Source organism: Crinia signifera, chromosome 6 (genome assembly GCF_055691185.1).
Source record: "Crinia signifera chromosome 6, ASM5569118v1, whole genome shotgun sequence".
NCBI classification, from domain to species: Eukaryota; Metazoa; Chordata; class Amphibia; order Anura; family Myobatrachidae; genus Crinia; species Crinia signifera.
Genome location: NC_139222.1, coordinates 214,253,707 through 214,279,471, shown reverse-complemented (window position 1 = coordinate 214,279,471; position 25,765 = coordinate 214,253,707). Strand labels below are relative to the sequence as shown.

The 25,765-nt window shown below is 44.1% G+C and overlaps 1 protein-coding gene across 1 annotated transcript in view; it reads right to left on the bottom strand.

Annotated features, from left to right (window-relative positions):
* The window catches only part of GPRC5C (G protein-coupled receptor class C group 5 member C), a 38,448-nt gene extending 28,571 nt beyond the window's left edge, over positions 1-9,877 (bottom strand). Inside the window, exon 1 of the mRNA XM_083148777.1 lies at positions 9,604-9,877. The gene's annotated coding sequence lies outside the window, so the exon portion shown is untranslated. The remainder of the gene's footprint in view (positions 1-9,603) is intronic.
* Positions 9,878-25,765: the final 15,888 nt, after the last annotated feature.

Here is a 25,765-nt window from a genome sequence, read left to right as displayed (position 1 = left end):
ACTCATTCGCTGACAGAATATAGGCCACTATAAAGCAGTTGTACGCTCAGTTGGTGGCAGACATGCATGTGCCTCCATAAATGCCCACAAGCATGCTTCGCTGCATGGATCTGCAATGACTTAAGGGCAAACCTCCATTGGTTTGTCTTCAGCAATCAGATGGAGGCTTGCCCATAAGGCCACTAGCTGTTGCTAAGTGGCAAGCCTTCCACTGAACAAATAGATACTGGTTCTTTTCACGCCGAAAGCTTTTACGTTCTGTAAATAGCACCTGAGGTCACCCATCCTCCAACCCGAACATACAGTTCTTGCCTGCAGCCCATATAAGAATGATAGTAAGCACAGAGGTGTTTAATCACCGTCTATTCAGCTTGCTTTCAGTAAACAATGTGCTCAGAAAAATTTGGGAGAAGTCTCTGCTGTATTTTTGTAAAGCTTTGCCAGGTATTGTTGTGTTGCGACCATCTCTACTCCAGGGTGTTAAATACTTTGGGTCAGATGTACTAAGCCCTGAAAAGTGGGAGAGATAAAGTACCAATCAAATTCTATCTGGCATTTTTTAACATGTCCGTTTGGGGCTGACAGGCACCTCAACAGCATATCTCTATGGCTTAGCTCATCTATCATCTTCCCCCTACTTTTTTTTTTTTTAAATCACAATTATCCACCGATTATGTATTTCCGTAAACATAAGAGACATGAACTTTTGCTTGTAACATCTTAAAAGTTGTCTATTAAAATGATTGTAAGGTACGTAAGTATGGATGCTGAAAAAACAATGCATAAGAAAAACCTTGCACGGTGTCCACAAGGGTTCAACACATGTGAAATCCTTCACGCAGTATAGTGTATTTCTGTACTTATGGAGTGCTGCATTATATTTTACTGAGGATTTACGTCATTGGACACAGCAGGTAAAGGTTGTCAGAATGTACACGACAGATTCGATCACCTACATAAGCTTCACTATGTGACCAAAGACTTCAAGAACATGCATGAATGTGTAAAAATACCAGCATGCAAGCAAGCAAGCCAGCCGTCCTCAAAAGCATGCATGGTATTTAAAAGGAGTATGAATATATGTATATTATATATGTGTGTATATTTACATTAGGTAGATATTTGTGCATATTGCCTTAAAAACACACACACACACACACACACGCGCATTACAGTAAAACTTTAAAAAGCGGTGTTTTGCAGGTGGTAGCAGTTCCCATCATCTGCAATATACAGCAAGTAGATTTATTTTTTTATGCTCTCCTCTCAGAAGCTGAATAAATAATATAAACAAGAACAATCCAAACTGATGTTTTACCAGATATGTAGCCACATTTTTACAGGATTATATTCCCATTGTTTGTGGTTGCACAGCGTACTAACCGAACGTACTCCTGTGTGAGGATACTCAAAAAAAAAAAAAAAAATACCATAATAAATCATCATGTTCAGTATGAATTGCACAGGATACAATTACCATAAAATTCCATGGTTATTTGGTTTCTTACCATTGTACTTGTTTCTGGAATGTTATCACTGAGTTTAACTTTTATATAAAGCTCAGCAAAGTATACATGTGCTAGTGGGAATTGTAGCATAATATATATCTGAGCAATGTGACTCCTTACATTGCATTTGAATAAGCAGTACAATGAAATATAGCGTTCTTCTAGCATGCTGCGCCTTTGAAAATACGTGCAGTTCCTCTTTCCTGCTCTAAGTTGTCAGTGTCACTATCTGCTTTGGTGCCTCTAGCACAGTCTGGTCTGTATTGAGATATAGACAAGACAGTGCTAGAAACACTACAGTAGAGACCGACGCCCCAGGCAGGAAAGAGGAACTGCACAGGTTTTGAAAGGCGAATGGTGCTAGAATGAACACTGAAAATGAGGGAAACAAACATCCGGGGTCTTCTTAATATATTTCCAAAATACACTAATACACTGTCAAAGGTGTGGTAATTGTTTAATACACACACACACACACACACACACACACACACACACACACACACACACACACACACACACACACACACACACACCTCTTGCCTAATATACATGTATGAAAAACACTAGCTTGAAGGAGAAAGAGAGCCAGACCAAGGGGTGTATTCAATGCGGCAGCGAGCGGCCAGCGAGGGGGTTAAACAGCGAGGATTGCAGAAAAACAGCGATCCTCGCTGTTTAACCCCCGCGCCGGCCGTTCGCTCTATTCAACGTTCCGGGGTAATCCTCGGCGGCACAGGACGGCGAGAATTCCCCAAAACAGCGAGACCCGCGGCTACTGCAGGAAACTCACTGTATTTAGCCGCAAGTCTCGCTGTTTCAGGAGCCGCATACGCCAATTCCCCCTCGCTCAAAAAATGGAGTGAGGGGGAATTGGCGTATGAGGGGGCTGCGTTGAATACTGTCAGGGTAGGTGGTGACAGCGAGCAGGAAGCTCTGCTCGCTGTCACCACTCGCCCACAGCATTGAATACCCCTCCAAGAGAGAAAGAGAGAGACAGACAGATCCCCTGCTATTTAACAGACACCTATCTCCAATGTGAGAGTTAGATTTGGGTGGGGGTTTTCTTCAAAGTGAGATCTATATTGCAGTGTAGAAAAAAAGCAGTCATTATTTTCCCTGCACAGAAACAATATAACTCACCCAAATCCAATTCTATATGCACGTTACATCTGCCCCACCTGCAGTGCACATGGTTTTGTCCATTTGAGAAGTAATTTGCCTCCAAGTGAACCAGAATAAGGCCCTATGTTCAGCTAAACCAATTCTACAGAGAACATTAATCCCACGCTCTACACCAATATCCATACATTAGTACCACTTACATGAACCTACACATTATAACACACAGCTCCAAGTCCCTCATTATGCACAAAATCCCTAAAGCTGTGCACTAACAACACTACATTCACACCAGTGGCGTAACTATAGTCCCGCAGCCCCTGCGGTGGCGGGGAGGCGCTAGGCAGGTGTGGGCGCCTGGGGGGTCTGCGGGACTATAGTTACCACATGGTCCCGGCTCCCGACTCCTGCCCTCCCCCTCCTTACCCCATTGCCGCCGGCGCCGCTGCCTCTAACCCGACACGCAGATCTGTGTCGGGTGACGGGCGGTCCCCGGCTCCAGTGCTAATATAATAAGAGACACTCGGAAAATGGCTGCCCCCATAATGCTGTATGGGGGCAGCCATTTTCCGAGTGTCTGTTATTATATTAGCACTGCAGCCGGAGCCGGGGACCGCCCGTCACCCGACACAGATCTGCGTGTCGGGTTAGAGGCAGATGCGCCGGCGGCAATGGGGACGGGTAAGGAGGGGGTTAATATTTCGAAATGTCCGGCGGGGGGCGCAAAAAAAAGTAGTTACGCCTCTGATTCACACCACTTATTCCTACTCATTACACCTTATACTCTGCTGTTTACGCGAACACCACTAAATGCTCAGACATATTCTAGCATTCCTCTGCTCTAATGTGCAATGGTTATATTTATTTATTTATTATTTATTTATTAACAGTTTCTTATATAGCGCATACAAATTCCGCAGCGCTTTACAGAGCATAGTTATGAGCAAACACAAAACAAAATTACATTACATGACAGTTTAGGACAAGTACATGGTTAATACAGATAGTTGCATCAGGGGACAGGACACTGAAGCAATTATCAGGGTGGCAGTGGCAAACACAATTATCCATATAAGAGGTTGTGCAAATTAATTGGGACAAAATAGTTTTTTGTTGAGGTGGTTTTGTTATAAATATATATTTTGAAGACACCACAATTATTTCCATATTATTAATTAATTTTAATAATTAAATATGACCAAACCTAGCTGGAATAAAATATATATTTAAAATTTTGTTGAAAAGTCTTCTTCCTGTTCTTACTACAGTAGATCTAGAAGTCTGTACCACATTGTAATCAATACATCACATCACCAAGTGCCAGATCATATTTGTGGCTTATTCCCATAAAGCTTTTTTTTTTTAGTGTCACCCTAATGCATTGCTTCCCAATATGGGTGGTGTAGCACTATGTGGTGCCTCAAGGCAATTGCAGGGGGTGTCCTGGGTTGGTGGTAAAGGACCAATTCAAATTATTTATGGTCAACGTAATAGCAAAAAAACAGGGTACTTGTTTCCTAGCACGGCGTCACCGATTTCAATTGTATGCAATCGGGTTTCAAAAATCGGGTCAATCGCATCGCATGCAACTAAATTGCATGCGATGCGATTGACCCGACCGACCAGATTTTTTACATTGGACCCACTGTTAAATGCCCCCCAGACCCCATTTTTCATTGTATGCCCCCCCATTGTTAACGCCACGATCAACGTGAACCCGAAGCGTGGCGAGCGCAGCGAGCCCGCGAGGGGTGGCGTATGCGTCCTCCGACCTTTTCATACCCCCACTATCCACGTCGGCATGGAGTTCATTATATATAGTGTGGCAAGCGCAGCGAGCTCCGCGAGGGGACGCGCATTACTTCAGACGTATTACGCTTCCGCTCGCCACACGTCGGGCTCGGTAGCTCGCCACACTATATAAAATCCAACTCCACGCCCACGTGGATAGTGGGGGTATGAAAAAGTATATATGATAGACATTTACATGATAGACATTTACTAATAGATATTGTTGAGACAATATTTTTCTTATTATTCACTTATTCATTTATTGTAAATTAGACTGCTAATATTCCCCCTTCCAATTCATAGACATGAGAAACATAACTTTTACTTCATAATACATTGTTAGAAGAAACATAAATATTATAACTTTCTCACACAGATCAGATGTGGTTATGTGTTATTTGCTCAGTAAACACTTGTCAGCAGTATTGTGGTGGCAACCTGATCAACATTATGTAGTGTTCATTCTACGACCTTGCATCTTTCAAATCCTGTGCAGTTCCTCTTCCCTGCCTGGGGCGTCGCTGCCTGCTTTGTTGCTTCTAGTACAGTCTGGTCTGTAATGTATTGAGGACACAGGGTGGGATGTACTTAAGGGAGAATGCATTTTCTAATGTACCGACTTCGCACGGCAGGGTATCGCAACCCCAAGACGATACCCTATAGAAGCCTATGGGCTTCTATCCCAACCCATTGCACGCAGAAGATGCAGACCGCCCTCCCCATCCTCCAAGCTGCTCCTCCCCCAGCAGCAGGTCACAGCCGGGGATGTCCTTTTGGCTGCAGGGGGGAGGAGGAGACGCCGGGGACTGCCGCAGAGCCCATGAGGTGACGGAAACCCACGCACATCACAGGCATCGCGGGGGAGCCACTGTCACCGTACCGCTAGCCACATATGTTAGTACATATGCGCTAGCATTGCGGCAGGGTTGTGATGAGGGGCAGCGATGTACGTTACTACATCCCGCCCACAATGTGATATAGACACGACAGCAGATAGTGACACCCCAGGCAGGAAAGGGAAACTACATGGGTTTGAAAAATCCAGGGTACTAGAATGAACAGTAATATACTTTGATTATGAGGGGGAGGGGGGTAGTTATTCACACAGGAGCAGATGGGATTTGTGGAACTACTGCTGGGAGCTGGAGCTCGGTCATGCTGAGCAGGTGTGGTGTGTGGTCAGGGCAGATAATGATGCTGTTCTATATACACCCAGGGTCGGAGCCACCACTAGGCAGGACTAGGCATTTGCCACTGGAGGGTGGTACTGAGCCACCAAAGGAGAGGTACCATAGAGAGGTACCAGAAAGCTGGGAACGTGAAGCAGGTGAGACTGATCTTTCCTCTCTCCCCCTCCCACCCGTGAATCAATGCTGCCCCTGGCCTGCCTCAGTATCGCCCGCCCACCCCCCCCCCCCGTGCCGCAGTATCGTCTGCACCCTCCCCCGGAGCGCGGGTGGTGCCGCGCTGAAACCCCCCCATAGAGGAGCGGGGAGCGGGCAGGCGGCGTGGGGGGATATGCCTGGGGCGGGCGGGGGTCTTGCACCGGCCCTGTATACACCAGTACTGGCATGTGTAAACTCACCGGTCCCCACACAGCTTCTGTCCAGTCTTGAGAACAGTAGCTGTCCAGAGGGGTCTGGGCATGGCCTTTGCAATGTGTGGGAGGGGCAAGAACAAGACCCTGCCGCTCTGAAGGAGAGCAGTTTATATAAAGTAGTTGAGCTGTTATCTGCCTCCTCCTTACCTGTACAACGTCCAGTTAGCGGCACTGTGCTGCTGTAATTGGGACAGCTGGGAGGTACAGTATGGGTTACACCAGTGGGTTTAACTTACATAGACACCAGTGTCCAAAGTGTAACGAGGGTTCTCCCCAAACTTTTTCAAATGTATCTAATGCATTTGATTAAAGCCAACATAAGGTAAAACTGTCGTTAGATCATGCCGTTATCCGAACACAAACCTTTCAAGGCAGCATTATGATCAATCATAAAGCAGGTACATCATCATAATAACAGGAAATACTGCACCCAGGTCATAACGCTGAAACACTGAACAACAGCATGAGCCTATAGATTGTAAGCTTGCGAACAGGGCCCTCATAATCTATGTCGGTTTGTTACTACCGTTTGTTTTATCACTGTTTCCTACTGTAAATCTCAACAGAATTTGCTGCACTATATATATTTAAATAAATAAATCTGATGACAGTTTTACCTGAAGCTTTAAATACAGTCAGCATATTGTTGCATGAACATGTTGGACATTACATGCAAGGCACAAATGCCTGTGAATGTATCCAGTCATCCCAACTCATTATAGGTGTTCATTCTTGCACATTGCACCTTTCAAAATCTGTGTAGTTCCTCTTTGCTGCCTGGGGTGTTGCTGTCTGCTTTGGTGTTTCTATACAGTGGGGTCTGTATATAAATAGACCAGACTGTGCTAGAAACTGCACAGCAGAGAGCGGCACCCCAGGCAGGGAAGCGGAACTGCACAGGTTTTGAAAGGTGCAATGTGCAAGAATGAACTATATTATACATATCAGATGTGTACATGGTAATCCATATATACATGTATCAGTGGTGGGCACTGCCATCTCACCTATTCCATTATACATATATCAGTGGTGGGCACTGCCATCTCACCTATTCCATTATACATATATCAGTGGTGGGCACTGCCATCTCACCTATTTCATTATACATATATCAGTGTTGGGCACTGCCATCTCACCTATTCCATTATACATATATCAGTGGTGGGCACTGCCATCTCACCTATTCCACTATACATATATCAGTGGTGGGCACTGCCATCTCACCTATTCCATTATACATATATCAGTGTTGGGCACTGCAATCTCACCTATTCCATTATACATATATCAGTGTTGGGCACTGCCATCTCACCTATTCCATTATACATATATCAGTGGTCGGCACTGCCATCTCACCTATTCCATTATACATATATCAGTGTTGGGCACTGCCATCTCACCTATTCCATTATACATATATCAGTGGTGGGCACTGCCATCTCACCTATTCCAAAATACATATATCAGTGGTGGGCACTGCCATCTCACCTATTCCATTATACATATATCAGTGGTGGGCACTGCCATCTCACCTATTCCATTATACATATATCAGTGGTGGGCACTGCCATCTCACCTATTCCATTATACATATATCAGTGGTGGGCACTGCCATCTCACCTATTCCACTATACATATATCAGTGGTGGGCACTGCCATCTCACCTATTCCATTATACATATATCAGTGGTGGGCACTGCCATCTCACCTATTCCATTATACATATATCAGTGGTGGGCACTGCCATCTCACCTATTCCATTATACATATATCAGTGGTGGGCACTGCCATCTCACCTATTCCATTATACATATATCAGTGGTGGGCACTGCCATCTCACCTATTCCATTATACATATATCAGTGGTGGGCACTGCCATCTCACCTATTCCACTATACATATATCAGTGGCGGGCACTGCAATCTCACCTATTCCATTATACATATATCAGTGGCGGGCACTGCCATCTCACCTATTCCACTATACATATATCTGGTGGGCACTGCAATCTCACCTATTCGAATCTCTATGTGGTTGGTACTGCCATCGCCCATCTTCTATTATACATATATTATCAGTTGTGGTCACAGCCACCGAACCATTATACATAATACAGATACTGGGCACAGGCTACACAGAACGCAGGAGGTCAGCGCTGCCTGTTCACCTCTTCCTAAGAGAATCTGGAATTTAGGCGAACAATCAATAGGGCGACATGGACAATGGGTCATGACATAAGATGGTTGACGTATGTTTTTCACAATTGTTTGGAACTTTTTCATGTGGACTACGATTGGCCGGAGTCATGGCGGGCAAAGCAAGGCATGCGGTACACTAATTGGAGGTCCCAGTGCTCAAATGTACAAATTGACACAAAAAAAAAAAAAAAGAGAAAAAAATTAAATCATGCCCACCTTTTCATGGGGTATGAGTTATAGGGTCGACCATAGGAAAGTCAATATGCATTAGGTCGACACCTCAAAAAAGGTCATTAGGTCGACAGTCAAAAGGTCAACATGGGTTTTTCAAGTTTTTATGTCCCGAGGGTCGACATGGACATTGTATCTGTGCACCGCGTCCGCTCGCCATACTTCAGGCACAGGGCCTTGCTACACTATTCTCCCTCCACTCCCTAGTGGATAGTAGGGCATGAAATACCACCTGTCGACACGTCAGCTAAAAAAAAATGTGAAAACCCTATGTCAACCTTTTGACTATCGACCTTCCCCATGTCGACCTAATGCTTGTGTCGACCTTATGACCATGTCAACATAAGCCTGAGTCAAGCTAAGCCAATGTCGACCTTCAGTGGTCAACCCAATGCATGTCAACATTAGATGTGTCAACTTAACGACCGTATACCTGTTAAATGTGTTGACCATTTCTGTGTCAACCCTATGATCCACACCAAGATAGATACATTAAGAAACTGGTAGAAATCTGTAACATTTCTTTCTCTGCACGTACACGGTATGTAGGTCACTGTAATCCCGTAACAACCTGCAATGTTAGGGGAGTGCATATACCAGACGCCGTGTGCCAGTTATGCGCTGACTGTGCACGCTGGGATTGGGAAGTGTATTTGGGGCTCAGTCATTTGATCATGATGTAGAATCCCCTTAGAGCTAGCACACATGAGGGCACACAATAAAGGCTTCTGCTCTATGCAGGTCCCTAAGTTTGGGTAGTAGTTGCAGTCTTTTCTATACACAGAACCAAGCCATGAATGTTGCCTACTATCTGAGTAAAAGAATAGAAGTGATCAGGTTTTAACACTGCAGCAGCAGCAGCAGCAGCAGCAGCAGCAGTCACCCCGGCTGTGCCACATTAGGGCGTCCCTTGCAGCGTGTGGACGATCTGCAGAGAGTTGGGAACCCGCAGTCTGCACAGGGAATGTGCGCTCACACTACAGTCCTTTGTGCTACTTACTAAGCTATTCTATTTACAGAATTATTCTAAGAACTCATTATACTTAACCCATTCACATCCAAACTAACGTTTCAGGGGAACTAATAAATTGCAGCCCAACATAAATACACAGGCGAATTACAGGGTTTCCAACAATAAGTGCATTCCTCTTACCTGGCACGTTGTGCAGTGTTTCTGCTGAGTACTTCTGTGTCCAGGTGTTGGACTGTGGGAGCGGAGTAAAAGGAGGACTTTATCCCAGAGTAAGGAAGGGGGAGAGCAGCCTAGCCCCGGGCACAGAGGGAGGTTCTGCAGCTGAATGACTTCTGTTTATTCTGAGCAGTAAGCAGGAGAGTGTTGCTAGTTCCCTCTCCTCCTGCCTTCCCTGCACTCCTCCTTCTCCTCCTTAGCTTGCACAAGCTTCCTGACATCACAGTGACATCACTGTGACTCCCCTCAGGACTTACAGGTAGTCACAGCCGCTCCTCCCCCTGCTTGACTATTTAACCCCACAAAGAGCAATGTGAAAGTTTTGATACATTTTTCCATATCTTATTCCTGAACAATGTAGCCTACTTTTTCTTTTGTGAATGTCATACACTGTATTATAAAGAAATTGCACAGCATAGGGGTAGGCTACCTGTGCAGTGGCGGAACTTGTGAGTGGCGGGCCCAGGTGCAAAAGAACAATTTAGGCCCCACACCAGTGGGTGACAGGGGTACAAGCTGCTGGCCTAGACAGCAAAGGACCCCTTAGTCCTCAGGGGCCCCGGTGCAATGCACCTGCTGCACCAATGGTAGTTCCGCCTCTGTACCTGTGGCTCTACAGATGCTGTGGAACTACAGCAGATCCTTCTAAACATACATGGTATGTATCCTGTGAGGAGTACGTATAGATGTAAACTGACCTTGCTCTCACGTTTACAAGCCCTAACCTGGAAGTGTTGTAAAGTTGTCACTACTCTGTGGGGCACATTTTACTATAGGCAGTAGCGCACGCAGGGGGGGTTTCTGAGTACCCAGAAACACCACCCCCCCCAGGAGTCTAAGGACCCTAGGCTGAAAGCTGCGGGTCCCCTCTTTCCATAGGTACAAGAATTTTAAAAATCGGCCCTTGGGAACCGGAGATATCTGACTTCAAAGCAGTGGTCCCCATCCAAGCCTGTTAATTGCTCTTCCCAGTCAGATATTTCAGGTTCTTTCTGGCTTAGAGCTTATCTGAGGGTATATCCCAAAATCTGGGACTCTCCCTCTTTGATGGACACTAGAAGCTTGTCTCTACTATGCCCAGAACCAGAGATATCAGCCTTCCAGCAGCTGGTTACTGCTCCAGCTCCACACACCTGGTATGTAGTTTTATATTCTCATTGGCGGATTGCTCTGCCTCCTGAACTCTGATCCCCTAGTCCAGTGGTTCCCAAACTGTGTGCCTAGGCACCCTGGGGTGCCTCAGGACACTTACAGGGGTGCCTTAGGTTGGTGGACCAGGATCAATTCATATTAGTTATGTGCAATGTAACAGGCAAAAGCAGTGCTAGTGGCTGCCAATCATAACTTATGTGAACAAACAGGAACAAATCCTGCCCCTCACCACATAACTGTGACATATAAACACCATGTACTTACTTTTATATTTTTACCTGAATTTCTCAATAAGAAACATTTGAACCCCTGCCCTAGTCCATAATACCATTTGGTAGGTGGGATTCTCTAGTTTTTAATTCCAATTAAAATCTAAGAAATCTTTTTCCGGGAACTGGAGATATCTGCAGTCAAGCAAGCTGTCCTCCCACCAGAAAATTATGAATAATAAGTCCACTCCACTATACACCCCTCCTCTGCGTCTTAAACATCCTCTACCACCCTGGAAGTTATGTATCGGTACAATTGTGTACAATGGAAACAATCAACCACTTGATTGTTTCCATTGTACACAAGTTTGCCTTGACAAAGGGGCGGCTGTTAGCCCCGAAACGTTGGCCTATTTTATGTGCTGTGTTTAATACTCGTTTTTTTCCACAAAGACAAGTCCTCAGAGTGCCTCCTTTTTTTCCTTGCTATTCACTGTGTTGGAAAGGCACCGGGGCAACTGCACCAGAGGGGAGAGTGCCGGTCCGTCTTCTACTATCTATAATACTTTAACTGACCCGGCATATACTGGGTCACCTAAGTGTCCATCTCCGGAAACCCCCTTCTGAAAATCCTGTGTTTTCCATGATAGGATTGCATATACAATGCGATCTGAGAAGGATCTACTGCTCAGCCTCAGGATGGCATTTCAATATGTTCCTGCAGACACAGGGACAGGGGCTCTGAAAGGAGTCCGTCCCTGCAAATAGCTCAGCTGGGTGCCAGGGGATCTGCACATGTGCGGTCAGCCGACAATGGGTACTGCCATCTCAGAATGGCGGTAGCTGTGGGACCTGATGCTGCAATGCTGCCTGATATTGGTACAGGGTGTGGTAAAGGGGATCCCGACAGTCATTATCCTGTTCGCCACCTATTCTATTCTCCCTCTATGGGAGTCGTGGACCCCCACGAGGGAAAATAGCCGACGGCCGTCGGGAAACCGGCTGTCAGTGTTTTGACAGTCAGGATCCCGACGTCAGGTGAATGCCTGTCGGGATCCTGACTGTCGTGACCCCGTCCGGCACCCATTGGTACATTGGGCAGCATAGTATCCCCCATAGAAATCTATAGGGGATGTTGCTGTGGGCAGGACAGGAGGGATTGCAGCAGGTGTTGGAGATTCCTGCTGTGGTCCCTCCATTTTACTTGTCGGCGGTACTTAATATTTGCGGCTAATCCTCAAAAACGTGTGTTTAATGGTGGAATTACCCGCAAATATTAAATGATAAATGGACCCCTATGCCTTATTACAGTAAACCCTATATTTTAAAGTTGTCCCTGTTTTCAGAGTTTATAGATCGTACACTTGCTAGCAGGATCCTCTTACCTGTTATTACCTAGTATTGTTTTCACTGTTTTCCCCATTTGTATAGTAAGGCAATATGTGGGCACAAGGGCGTAATATGAGAGGAGACTAAGGGGGTTATTATAATTAATTCGCTCACCTGTGTGTTCACACAAGGAAATGATGTGTAGACGATTGGTGCGAGTGGGCATGGCGACACTGCTAGTTCGCCATGCTGTTTGCACCTAGCAGTGTGAGTGAGGGGTGGTGGTGATGGCCTTCCCATGAAAATGCTGGGCGTTCCCATGCTAATGCGCCCTTGACGCCAGGGGCAGATTTAAGGGCGTTACCCCCCCCCCCTAGAAGAAGTCTACATCCGCCCCTGGCCGCGTCTATGTGTAATCCTGGTGCACACGCCGCCCTGTGTGCAGCCCTGGCCGGGATCACATCTCACTCCCCAGCAGCAGCAGTCTCCAGGAAGCGGCGCGCAGTGACAGCAGCCGGCCGCGTCTATGTGTGATCCTGGCATACATGCCGCCCTGTGCTGCTGCCCGGGAGCGCGGCTTTGACTGAAGGGAGGAGGTGACACCTGGCCGCTGCTGGCGAGGAGGCGAGAGCCGGGGAAGGTTCCTGGTGTGCTGTATGATACGGTAACCCAGCAGTTTGGCCATGGGTCAGAAGGATGGAAAATGTGGATACGTGTGGACTGTACAATGGGATGTGATTAGATAGGAACGGTAAATGAAGGTTAAGTGGCTGGTTCTGGAATTTGATAAGCCTGCCTTGAAGAGGTGAGTTTTCAGGGAACGCTTATAGGTTTGGAGACTGGAGGAGAGTCTTATTGTGCTTGGGAGGGCACTCCACAGAGTGGGTGCAGCTAACAGAGGGGGTGATATACTGTAAGAGTGGAGTGTTACCACCATTGTTGGTGGGTTACCACCATTGTTATGGCAAAATACAGTATGGGGAGGCATGGCCACATCCCTCTCGGCAAAATCTAAAAAATAATATGTACGGCTCCCCGAATGTGCTGCAAAGAGGAAAATGTCGGCCATCTGCTACTGACCTGGACCTCACCAGCCACCCCCCCCCCCACACCCCCAACAAGCCCTGTTTAAGAGTTTAAACAGTTTATTTTGTGTGTGTTAAATAAAATATATGTTGGTTTCTCTGCAAAAGGGAATCTCAGAAGAAACTGATCCTCCCGGGGCAATCTTTACTTGTTATTCATGCTCCCTGTATCTCCTAAATATACCAGTGCCAGAATACAACTACTGGCCAAAATTCCAATGCCAGAATACCAACAGTGCAAACAGCATTCACAATGCCGAAGCTGGAATACCAGCTGTTGGTATCCCAAACTTAAGTATGCCAGGAAGGGTTAGGGTAAGGCTGCGGGGGGAGGTTAGATTTAGGCATTACAGGGTGGGTTACGGATAGGCACTAAGAGAGTATGGTTAGGATTAGGCATTACGGGGGTACAGTTAGGGTTAGGCACTAAGGGGGAATTGTTAGGGTTAGTCACTCTAATGGGCAACCAAGGAGAGGACACCTCAGGAATTTGGAGATCTATGCCCTTTTGTACCAAAAGATCAGTAGAAACATCCTAAACCCATATACTTTTTTGGGATAAACTACCACCATATGTGAACAAATTGTCCTACATTACCATGTTCTCTCAAACATTGCCCTTCAGTACTACCATAGGTTATTTTTAACCTATGGTAGTACTTCAGATATACTGTACTTAGATTTTTCACCAAGCAAATCTGGATAATGGTTACCTTAATATCTAACATTTTCTGTAAGTTAAATGTGTTTCCTTCAGATTTACTGGTTTGCTTGTGCGACCTGCCACTTTTTTTAAAAGTAAAGTCATTTATTTTAAGAGTTCTTATTCCATATCTCTATATAATCCGAAAATAAAAGTAGCAAAACAGCATTAATAGGTTATTTAATATATATCAAATAATCACAATAAGTTTAATACAAATATGCCGGCCAGAATTTACCCAAAAACAATACATATTAATCATGTATAAGATAATATATTTATTCCTCATTGCCGGCAAGTTTAATGATGTTAGATGTTAGACTCATTTCATGAGGCTATATTGTAGAACCTAAAGGCCCCCATACATTACTCTGATTTTTCCAACCCCCCTTGAGCCACTTGATATATTGCATGTGGTTATTTTGAATGGGACATATCGCATACGATCCCATTCACCGCTGCCGTGAGGCTGTCCGAGTCAGAGGTCGGATGTGCAAGCATCTCTAATCTCCAATTCTGATGAGCACTGGACCGTGCTCGCATACTTGCATACTGTAGATATTGCATAAAATCCCATTGCCCACTGCCAGAAGGCTGTCCAAGTCGGAGGATGGGTGTGCAAGTAGCTCCATTCTCCGACTGCGATGTACACGGGAACGCACATCTGACCGCATGAACGCGTTTCGGTTAGTGGACCTTTCTCAAGATGACATCTATTTTTTTTTTTTTTATCATATTGTCTTTCTGAAAACAATTGGTCAATTTTATGGTATTTGCTGTACCTTGCTGATGCCCTGTATGGGACATTTTTTATCTTGTGGACTGTCTGGATTAAAAACTGTATTTTTTTTATACCTTTCTAAAAAATATCGACTGGGTTACAAGTTTTTTCATGTGAGACCTTTGATAAAGAAACTGCTACATGCTTTGTGTCGCCGTGTTAAGCGGTGAGTGAGGTGCGCTATCCAAACCTCTAGTCCACCCTGTATTAAGATTGGTGCTAAAGAGATCATCTACACATTTTGGCATATTTTTCTTCCTTACATGTAAATTGGATGTGGGGAATCCATCTGAGAAAATCCTAGGACTTTATCCTTATAAAGAAACCTTGATGAGCAGACCGCTGAACACACAAGTGTATGTTGGGGTACGCCCATCAATCTCCCATTATAAGATCACTATTACCAAGGGGTGAGGTATACTGCAATTCTGTGCAATAAAACCTCTACCCCATATATTTAATAACCATCGTCTTCTGATATAGTATATTGGTTTTCTTCCGAGAACCTCTGGAAAAGTGAATCATAACGTGACACATGAAAACGGGGGACAATTAAAGAAACCTTTTTGAGTTTGAATACCACAAAAAACCAGTGAGTAGGGGTACGCCCACATTTCAAAGATACCTTGATATATGTATTATATATACACCTTTGCTGAGTGAGGTACGCTAATTTTGGCACCTCACAAATCAAACTTCTTCTTGTGCACTGCAATCCTACACATATTTTGTATCTCTCTCTTTCTTTGAGCACATTGGAGAAAGTATTCTTCACACCAAAGAGAGGAATACTACAGAATCACTATCATGTGAAAAGATACCTTCATAAGCTTCGTACCATCTCATCTTAACGTGAGTTCGGTACACTTAATCAATTCCACCTCACTGAAAAGCACCTACAGCGTTTCACTATATGGACTTAAGTTAAATAATCACACACACACTAAAACTAATTTTTATTTATTATTTTTTTCACGGACACTTACCTTGATTGGAAAACGGACATTGAGATTGGACCTCAACACTATCAAAAATCACTTCAAGGAAGAAGACCCCAAACAGTCTTAGAGTATACCCTGCGCCTCATTGTTTAAAAGTTCAATTTTCTGTGTTTTTTATGTTCTAGATAAGGCCCTATCCATGCTTTTTGCTAATAATTTTGGACCCTTACTCCAGACATTGCTATTGGAACTAAAGACTTGGGCTAATAATACTTTATCTTGGTTTGGGTGGGTTAGTGTGACATTCCTGCCCCAGACCACCCACGCCATTACACGTTCCTAAGCAGTGGTTTACTGGACTACATAACTTAGTGAGAGACCCAATTTTAAGCATTCCATACTATTTAGATGCAAGACTGGGGGGGGGGTCTACAACTCCCTCCTTTTACAACATACTGTATGATGCAATTATGTTGGGTTGGATAATGGACTGGAAGAGAGCTGATATTACTAGGCAGTGGATTACGTTTAGTGAACCAAGGTGCCCACTTGGTCTCACCCTACAATTTGCCCTATCCTGGTCAGATTGACCCACTTTTGTTCCATGACCCCTCTGTTTAATAACCCTGATATCCTTTCAGGTTCCTCCAGCCATTTATTTTGTAATTGGATAGCACAGGGGGTCTCTTGAGTCGGCCAACTGGCCAAATAGGGTGCTGAGATTTGGTATCTTCAGCTCAAACATTTTGTGCAAAGCATAGGTGTGCACTTGGCTTGCAGTAGACCATTGGCCAATTTTGAGGATATGTGCACAGAAAGTGCATGACCATCTTATTTTGTATCTTTATGTTATAGATTGCTGATTGAGAATGCTCACCCAGGACCCCACAAATTTCTAGGTGACTGGGAACATGACCTGCAGGTCTCCTTTACAGCTCAGAACTAGCTATTAAGTTGTCTCTTATTGGTGTAAATGCCCTCAAATATTGGCTAGAATGTTTCCAGATGTGTCTAATAGTTTTCGGTGCTGCAGTCCTGCTGTTGGTTCACCCCTACATATTTGATGGGACTGTTGAGCATTATGCCCTTTTTAGGTGAAGGTTTTTCCTACTCTGCATTAAGTTGGCCGTACCCTAGTGCAATTTGGCCACTTTAAACCCAATCCTGATGGATCAGGACTAAAAATGTGTGGGGAAAAGTTGACATCTGATCTGATGCGCATTGGATCGGGGTTGGAGATGGTACCTCCTGCATGTCCGACGTACAACTCTTACAGCATCCCAGCAGCAGAGAATGGGATTGAATATGATAAATCATATGCAAAATGACCGCATATGATATACAGTATGGTACGTTATCCTGCATCAGATGCGACGTATCCTTTTGGAGAAGTAGTAGTTCCCTCTGACCCTTCCTTTTGGCTTTTGAATCCGTATCTTGGGCTATCACTTTACAAAAACTCTTTGCTTAAATTTCTTTACAGTGCAGTGAAAGCGGAAATGCCAGTTCACTGGAAGTCAATGAAGTTACCTGAAGGAATGGTTTGTCAGAATAGATCTTTGTATGGATATGGAAGATTTATGTCTTGGAGTACAGAAACACAGTTCTATTGAAGATAAGATGTTAACCACAGCAATCATATTGTATATATAATCTCTAGAAGGTGCTGAATAACTAAAGGTGCCCATACACGTTACAATTATTGTATACAATATCGCATCTCGGTTTTGCGATGAGATGAGATCTAGTACAAAAAGTATGTGCTGCACATACTTTCTGTACTAGATCTCATCTCATCTCATAGCAAAACCGAGATGCAATATTGTATACAATAATTGTAACATGTATGGGCACCTTAAGATGTAGAATCTGATTGGTTGTTATGGGCAACATCACATCTTCAATAGAAATCCCATCTTAGTAAATTTACCCCAGAGACTTTACCACCACTTGGCTATTTTAACTCGAGTTTAAATCTGCTGCGTATGCAAATTGTTTATAACTTGAGTTACAGACACCGGGATAAAACACTTCCCTGTCTCCCTTCCAGCTCCTTCCCTCTTCTGTTTTCTCATGTCAATGTATATGTTTTCCCTTATCTCATTAATGGGCCAGATGTATCAAGTTTCAAAAAGTGAGAAATTGGAGAGTGATAAACAGCCAGCCAATCAGCTCCTGCCTGCCAAGTTACAGGCTGGGTTTGAAAAATGACAAGTAGGATCTGATTGGCTGCTTGTTTATCACTCGCCCCTTTTATCACTTTTTGAAGCTTGATACATCTGGTCTTGAATCTGACGTTGTTTTTGAATGTTAGTTGTAATTTTCGATTGCGATCTGTATTTGATCTACTGTATTGGTCTTCGTATACATTTTTATGTATTTATACCAGTGGATCTTGTATGCTTACTGTTCATCTTATACTTATCCCATTTTTCTTTCTTATGTCTTTTGACAGTAAAAATAATAAACATATATTGTACAATTCTCTTGTTTTTGTCTCTATATACTGTAATCAGGCTAAAGCCCTGTACACACGGGGCGATTTAAGCCATTATGGCTGAGTTAAGCTGGCCATACAGCTACAGATTGATTGTCAGATCTGGCTGGTTGGAACAAAATCCTGGTAATGGATGAGAGCAAATGACAGTTGACCATTTGCTTTGAAATGCTGGAAAACTGCCAAAAACTGTCAGTCAGATATAACCAGATGTTTGTTCCAACCAGCCAGATCTGACAATCGATCTGTAGATGTATGGCCAGCTTTAGGCTAGCTTCTTCCATTGAGGAGGTACGAGATACAACCCAACCCGTCTGCGTTTTCCACACTGGATCTAAATATATTCAGAGTGCAACTTTGTGTTGTTCACCATGGCAGCGAACTTTGGCAACTTTTACCAACAGGATCACATTTAGAAAAAAAAAGTATTTTATGTTAATGTTGTGGCAAGTTGCACACAATCCAATTAATTAAATGTATGTAAATATATTTGTTGTGATTATTTAATAATATAAAATATACATGCTATGTATTTAGAAGTGTTTTGGCTTTATTACTACTATATACTTTTTTCTTATGTACCTATACTGAGACAGATTCATGTTTGTGTGAACTATCTGAGTATTAGGACATTGGTATTTAGTCTACGTAGCTGTAGGTATACGCATAACTGTGCACAAGCATTACGCTTGTAAATTAAATTAGTGCCCTGGAGCAGAATGAGATATTAATAGAAACCTCTAAGTTGCCACACCTTTATCATGATGCGTGACGTACCTATGTACACCTTAAATATTGACCTGTCTCTGCTCTTAGCACTGATACTAGACTAGTTTACAGTAGTGTTACTATGGAACGCCAGATGATTGTGTAAGACCCAGTGACGTGTGGGGAGGTGAGGCAGGTGAGGCATACTCTTTCCTGTCATACTTCAGTATACAACACAGTTTTGTATGCAGAGCATGGTGTGGATGGTAAATGCTAGCAGCATAAGCTCAGGGACACAGAAGTTTACCAGGCTGGAATAAATCAAAGGAAAGGTTGGCAGGAAAGACAAAGGTACAGGCACGACTGACAGACTAGATTCTGACATGCAGAGTGTTCACAGGAACAGGCAGAGTAATTCTTGGATGGGCACAGGATCCACGGCATACTTGCCTACGGGGAGGCTCCTGAAAATCGGGTCCAACTTCCAGCCCCCTGGTAAGGTGGGCAAGCCTCCCACAAAGGGCCCAGCCTCCCGCAAATCTCCCTCGGTGTTGATGACCTTATGACGCAAAACGAGTCCTTGCAGCTCGCTCCACACTGTGCAAAACAGGGTGGGTATGTCCACAATGATGCAATCGCAATGGCCATGCCCCAACTCAATGCTCCTTTGGCGAGCTCCACTTCTGGCCCTGTACCTTTCATGTTATGCCCGCCAGCACCGCCGTCTACTTCCAGGAAAAGGCATCATGGATGGAGGGAAACACCTCCCAATGGGACTGACTTGAGTGACTGGCAGGTCGGATTTCCAATAGGGTCAATGACTACAACACACACCCAAAAACAGTACAATAAACACACAGAACACACACACACTTAAACATTGCCAGGATACACACAGCACACTACACACACATATATATGTAGCGCACCTCACACACTTACACATTGGACAGATACACACAACACACACATAACATATCTCTAGCAGTACAGCACACACCCACATTCACTACACACACCCAAAAACAGTACAACACACACACTAAAACATTGCACAGATACAGAAAGCCACAACACACACATACACATACTGAATATTCTTAGCGCACCTCACACACTTCTGCATTGGACAGATGCACACAAAACAACACCCACACCCACATACACTACAACACACACAAAAACAGTACAACACACACAAACACACAGAACACAAAAATAATTGCATCATAGCATACCCTCCAACTGTACAAATTTGCAGTTTTTTAACAGTCTGTACCAAATGTACTGTTTTTTCTTTTTTTTACCCATATCCGTCTCTCTAGTCCTCCAGGCTGTCACTGCGCTTCCCGGTCGGCGGCACGGAGAATCTTTGTCCTGGCCAATGCACCCATTGATCAATACAAAGTGGGTACACTGCACTCAACCTGTTAGTCAGTTGGATGTTAGGCGCTGCTCTGCCTTAAGGGTGTCCCAGACCCATTTGGTTCATAGATAATGTTTGGGCATGAGCACTGCTTGTAATTGTTTGAATGTTATGAGTGTGAGAAGTTGAAGAATAAGACTGAGATGAAGATTTGCCACGGTAAAGTGTACCATTTACTCAATAAATCGTGAATATAGGTGTACATAGAAAAACAATCAAGAAATGAAAGTAGGATTAAAAAATAAGTTTTGATTCAAATTGATAATTGTTTGGATGGGGATGGGTTGCGAAACAAATCTGGGTAACAAAAGACAGACTGGGAGGTTAGAGGACCCTGCTGCAAGCTTGCAATCTATAGGGACATAGGAGGGAAACACAAGGACAGGCACCAATAATAGCATAGCAGTCCCACCAAGTTGCAGGTCCAGAAGGAAAGCTATATAATACATAAGTGCCTTAGAGGGTTATGCGTGTGGTACTTAAATATGATAGGCTTGCCTGAAGAGGTGAGTTTTCAGGGAACACTTGAAAATTTGGAGGCTAGTGGACAGTCGTATTGTGCACGGAAGGGCATTCCATAGCATAGGAGCAGCCCAATGAAAGTCCTGTAATAGTGAATGGGAGCTAGTGATCTGTGCAGAAGAGAGACAGAGATCTTGTGCAGAGCGGAGTGGTCGAGTTGGGAGATATTTTAAGATAAGTAAAAAGATATATGCTGGTGTAGTATGGTTGATAGCTTTAGACATTTAGAATGGATTACAGTGGCGAGAATCTGTTCTTGGGAAGACCAGTTAGGAGACTATTGCAATAGTCAATGCGGGATATAATGAGTGCATGGATAAGAGATTTAGTAGTGTCTTGTGTGAGATAGGGTCATATTTTGTATATGTTTTTTAGATGCATGAAACATGATTTGGAGACAGATTGAATGTGGGGAACAAAGGACAGTTCAGACTGAAGTATGACCCCTAGGCAACAAGATTGTGGGGTAGGGTAGATTGTCGAGTTGTCAACAGTTATGGAGATATTTTCCATAACTTTTCATTTTGGAAATATTGAGTTTGACATCCAAGATGAGATGGCAGAGAGGCATTCAGAGACTCGGCCCACAACCACTGGTTACATTTCTGGGGTTGATAGATAGATTTGAGTATTGCCAGTCGGGCTGTGATAAGCAGAGCTAGTTTCCTGTAGGAAGACAGTCCCTTTCTTATTGCACAGCCGAATCCGTCTTGTATGGCCTGCAGTTGGTACAGTCCATAGAACATTAGTGTTTTGCACAGCGTTGACTATGCATTTGCCAGCCCCAGAACCTGCTGAAAGCAGTATTTCAAACCTGGGGGCAGATTTATTAAGCTCGTGAAGTGATAAAGTGTCTGTTTTTTTATTACTGGTCAATCAACTCCTAACTGTGAAGTTACAGGCTTGGTTTGAAAAATGACAGGTAGGAGATGATTGTCCGGTGAAAAAAACCAGACATTTTATAACTTTACCGAGATTAATAAATCTACCCCCTGGACAGATGTGCCACAATATGAACAAATATATGTAGTTGGCAGTAGATTGGGAGAAGGATGCAGACATCTTCAAGTCAAACAACTAAAATAAAGAGTAAAGTGGGAATACAATCTTCCATGATAATTAAATATTTCCACTGTCAAGCAATGTTTTACCATATGTACTGTAAGCTTATTCCTTTCATGAAAACTGCTTTCCTACAAACAGCAACACTCAGGTTTTAACAAAAGGAGCAACTGAAATTTTCAATTGGAACAAAGAACAAAGGGTTATGGTGATGAGAGAGAGCGAGAATTACTGTATGTTATATTGGTTTAGTGCACAATGTACACTATTTTGTTCCTCATTCTTCCACACATTCCCCTCATCTGTACCTGTAAGCCAGAATGGATCTTGTGACTTTGGCAGCAAACAGACACTTGGAAACAGCAAAACAAGTTCAGCCAGTTGCCACTTACCAGGCTACATTTTTGAAAGCTTCCACCAATGGTCTCACTAGCTGTCATGTCCATTCACTACGCATCAGCTCTCGGTTACCGTACACAATGTAGCAGTACCACAAAGAATGGAAAAATGATCACAACCTCACTGCTACACCATTAATGAATCTACCCTAATTGTGATAATTTATTCCAAAACATAATGATCGATGTATTTTAGCAAGGAGCACCAGAGTGTAGCACAAAAGATCACCCTGTGCTATTTTGTAGTTAAAAAACAGATAGTAGCAGGTTTTGATCCAGTTTTTGATGGTATTGCATAACAACAACGATGTACAAATTGTTCAAAATAAGTTAATTTACACATGCAAAATACACATATACGTTATTATCTTAATATATATTGCATGTAGTCTATGTTGGACTAAACCAGGTGTTGGCAACAGCAGGTATGGGTGTCTGGCATCTAAGGTTAGTTTTGGTGATGCCACTTACAGTACTCAGACCATACTAACCTACTTTTGAAAACTATTTTCAGGGAGATTGCAGTTGGTAGTAAAATTTTGCACAGCGCCCCATTGAGGGGTCTTGTCATGCTCCGCCCAAAGGGCATGTCTAGTTCCATATATGTAAGATTGTGAAAAGAGATTGTGAACGTGGCACCTAGAAGCGTGGGTGTGCACTGCTACATCTGAGAGGAATCTTATAAAATGACTTGTATACAAATGTAGATGAGCCCCAGAGCAGTTAGTAAGAGCTACTATACTTGCTAAAGAAAAGTCACTGATATGTGTCAGGAAATGTTCCATATAAATGTCCACAAGAAATGCATGTAGCCAGAGGGATTGTGGTTTATCACCAATGCTGGGAAATTATGCTGATGATTCAATGAAAATGTATCTATCTCTCATTCCTTTCCCCCCAAAAAATGTAACTGTGTAATGTGGGCTAGGTGAAATGAGGCAGATTACTAGACTAATGAGGGAGAGAGGGAGATTTCTGTTATTTCAGGGAGTCTCCTGCAGAATGCAGCAGGTAGGCAACTATGCCGCAGGCCCACCAGGCCCAGGGCCTAATTTGTGCAATACAGAGAGCACAATAAAGACCATGCCTAGCACCCATTTCATGGATGCATGTAACTATGTTTTACTATTACAGCTGTAATGTTATGATACGTATTGGTTGCGCCCCCATTTTCTTTTATATATATCAGGGTTGCCGACCCTCCCGAAATTTCCGGGAGTCTCCCTAATAATCGGGGCTCCCTCCCGGGCCCCCGGAAGGGTGGGCAACCCTCCCGGATTCAGGGGGGACCCCCGCTGTCCCCCGGATCGCGGCATTAAAATGCCGCAATCCTCGGGTCTCAGAGGAGGGGGCGGAGCTAAAATGACACAATCGCGTCATTTTAGCCCCGCCCCCTCCACGGAGATCACTGAATTCGGTGGTTTACCAGCATGGGGCGGGGCTTAGTGATGTCACGCTTAAGCCCCGCCCCCTGAGCGGCTACTGAATCTCTCCTCTCCGGGCTTCTCCCGGAGAGGAGAATGAGAAAGTCGGCAACCCTGATATATATAGATAGGTAGATAAGCAGGAAAGATGCCGCTAATAAAAAAAATATATTTGTGTATATGTTTTTGCATTGTTGGATGTATGGGATACGGTCGGTTGGTCGACAGTCATTAGGTCGGCACTATAAGGTCGACAGGTGTCTAGGTTGACATGGGACAATGTCGACAGGTGTCTAGGTCGGCATGGGACAAGGTTGACAGGTGTCTAGTCGACACAAGCATTAGGTCAACATGCAGGTAGGTCAACATGACTTTAGGTCGACATGACTTTAGGTTGACATACAGTAAGGTCGACATGACTTTAGGTCGACATACAGTAAGGTCAACATGGGTTAGGTCGACAGGGTCATTAGGTCGACATGGGTTAGGTCAACAGGGTCATTAGGTCGACGTGGGTCATTAGGTTGATAGGATCATTAGGTCAACATGGATTAGGTAGACAGGGTCATTAGGTCAACATGGGTTAAATCAACAGGGTCATTAGGTCATTAGGTCGACATGGAGAAAGTTGACAGTCAGGTCGACATAGGGTTTTTTTAACTGTTTTTTGAGCTGACGTGCTGACAGGTGGTATTTCATGCCCTACCATTCACTAGCGCATGTGAGAGAATAAAACAGTGTGCCGAGCGCAGCGAGACACTGTGCCCGAAGCATGGCGAGTGCAGCAAGCCATGCGAAGGGATGCGGTGCACTTAAAAATGTGTCCATGTCGGCTGTGTCCACATTTGGGTAAAAAAACAGTGGAAAACCCCATGTCAACATTTTGACTGTCAACCTATTTTTTTGTGTCGACTAAGACACCTGTCGACATTGTTCCATGTCGACCTAGACACCTGTTGACCTTGTCCCATGTTGACCTAGACACCTGTCGACCTTGTCCCATGTCGTCCTAGACACTTGTCGACCTTCCAGTATGTTGACTCTACGGTGTCGACCTAATGACTGTGGACTATCATTAGGTCGACCCAATGATCCCAACCCAGATGTATAGCAGAACAAATGCTACTTATATTAAAGGTGCCCATGCAGAAGTCAGACCTGATTTACCTTGAGTTCCCCCGGCAGCTTCCCAGGGAGCTGCTGGGAGAGTTCAAGGGAAATTAGACATGATACATTGCAGGTTCTAAAAAAGACCTGTGATGTACCGCTAATGGTACGATTATCTTATGTGCTGCATGTAAGATCTCCAGGCTACGATCTGATGCACATGGGAATGTGCATCATGGGTGAAATGTAATAGGGTGAGAGAATCAGAAAGTGAGAGAAAATCTCCAGTTTTTTAAAGCAGCAATCATTTACAATGCAAAATCAAACTGGCTTTGCAGTGTAAATGATTGCCACTGTAAAAAAAACTGGAGATTTCTTTCCAAATCTCTCACTTTCTGATTCTCTCACCCTATTCCATTTTACCCCAGATCTAATCTGATGCCAAACACCTCCGATCTATCCAAGTTTCATCTGATATATCGGTCCCATCCTTCAGAATCAGATAAAAACAGGCCAAATTGAACCTTTGTATGGGAACTTTAAAGGCCCCCATAAACTATGCGATTTGGGCACGATTTCACCCGATTCGGCCCAAATCACACTTGTAGACATCCCGTCTGATCCGATGCGCGGTCCCGTGCGCATCGGATCGCATTCAGGAGGTTGGTCGGGCTGCACATAAGATTTGCTAAATCTTATGTGCAGCCCGGCCCTGGAGCCGTGCGGGGGTCGTCAGCGGGCGGGTGATGCCAGCTAATAGAGAGCCAGGCAGAGGGAGGAGG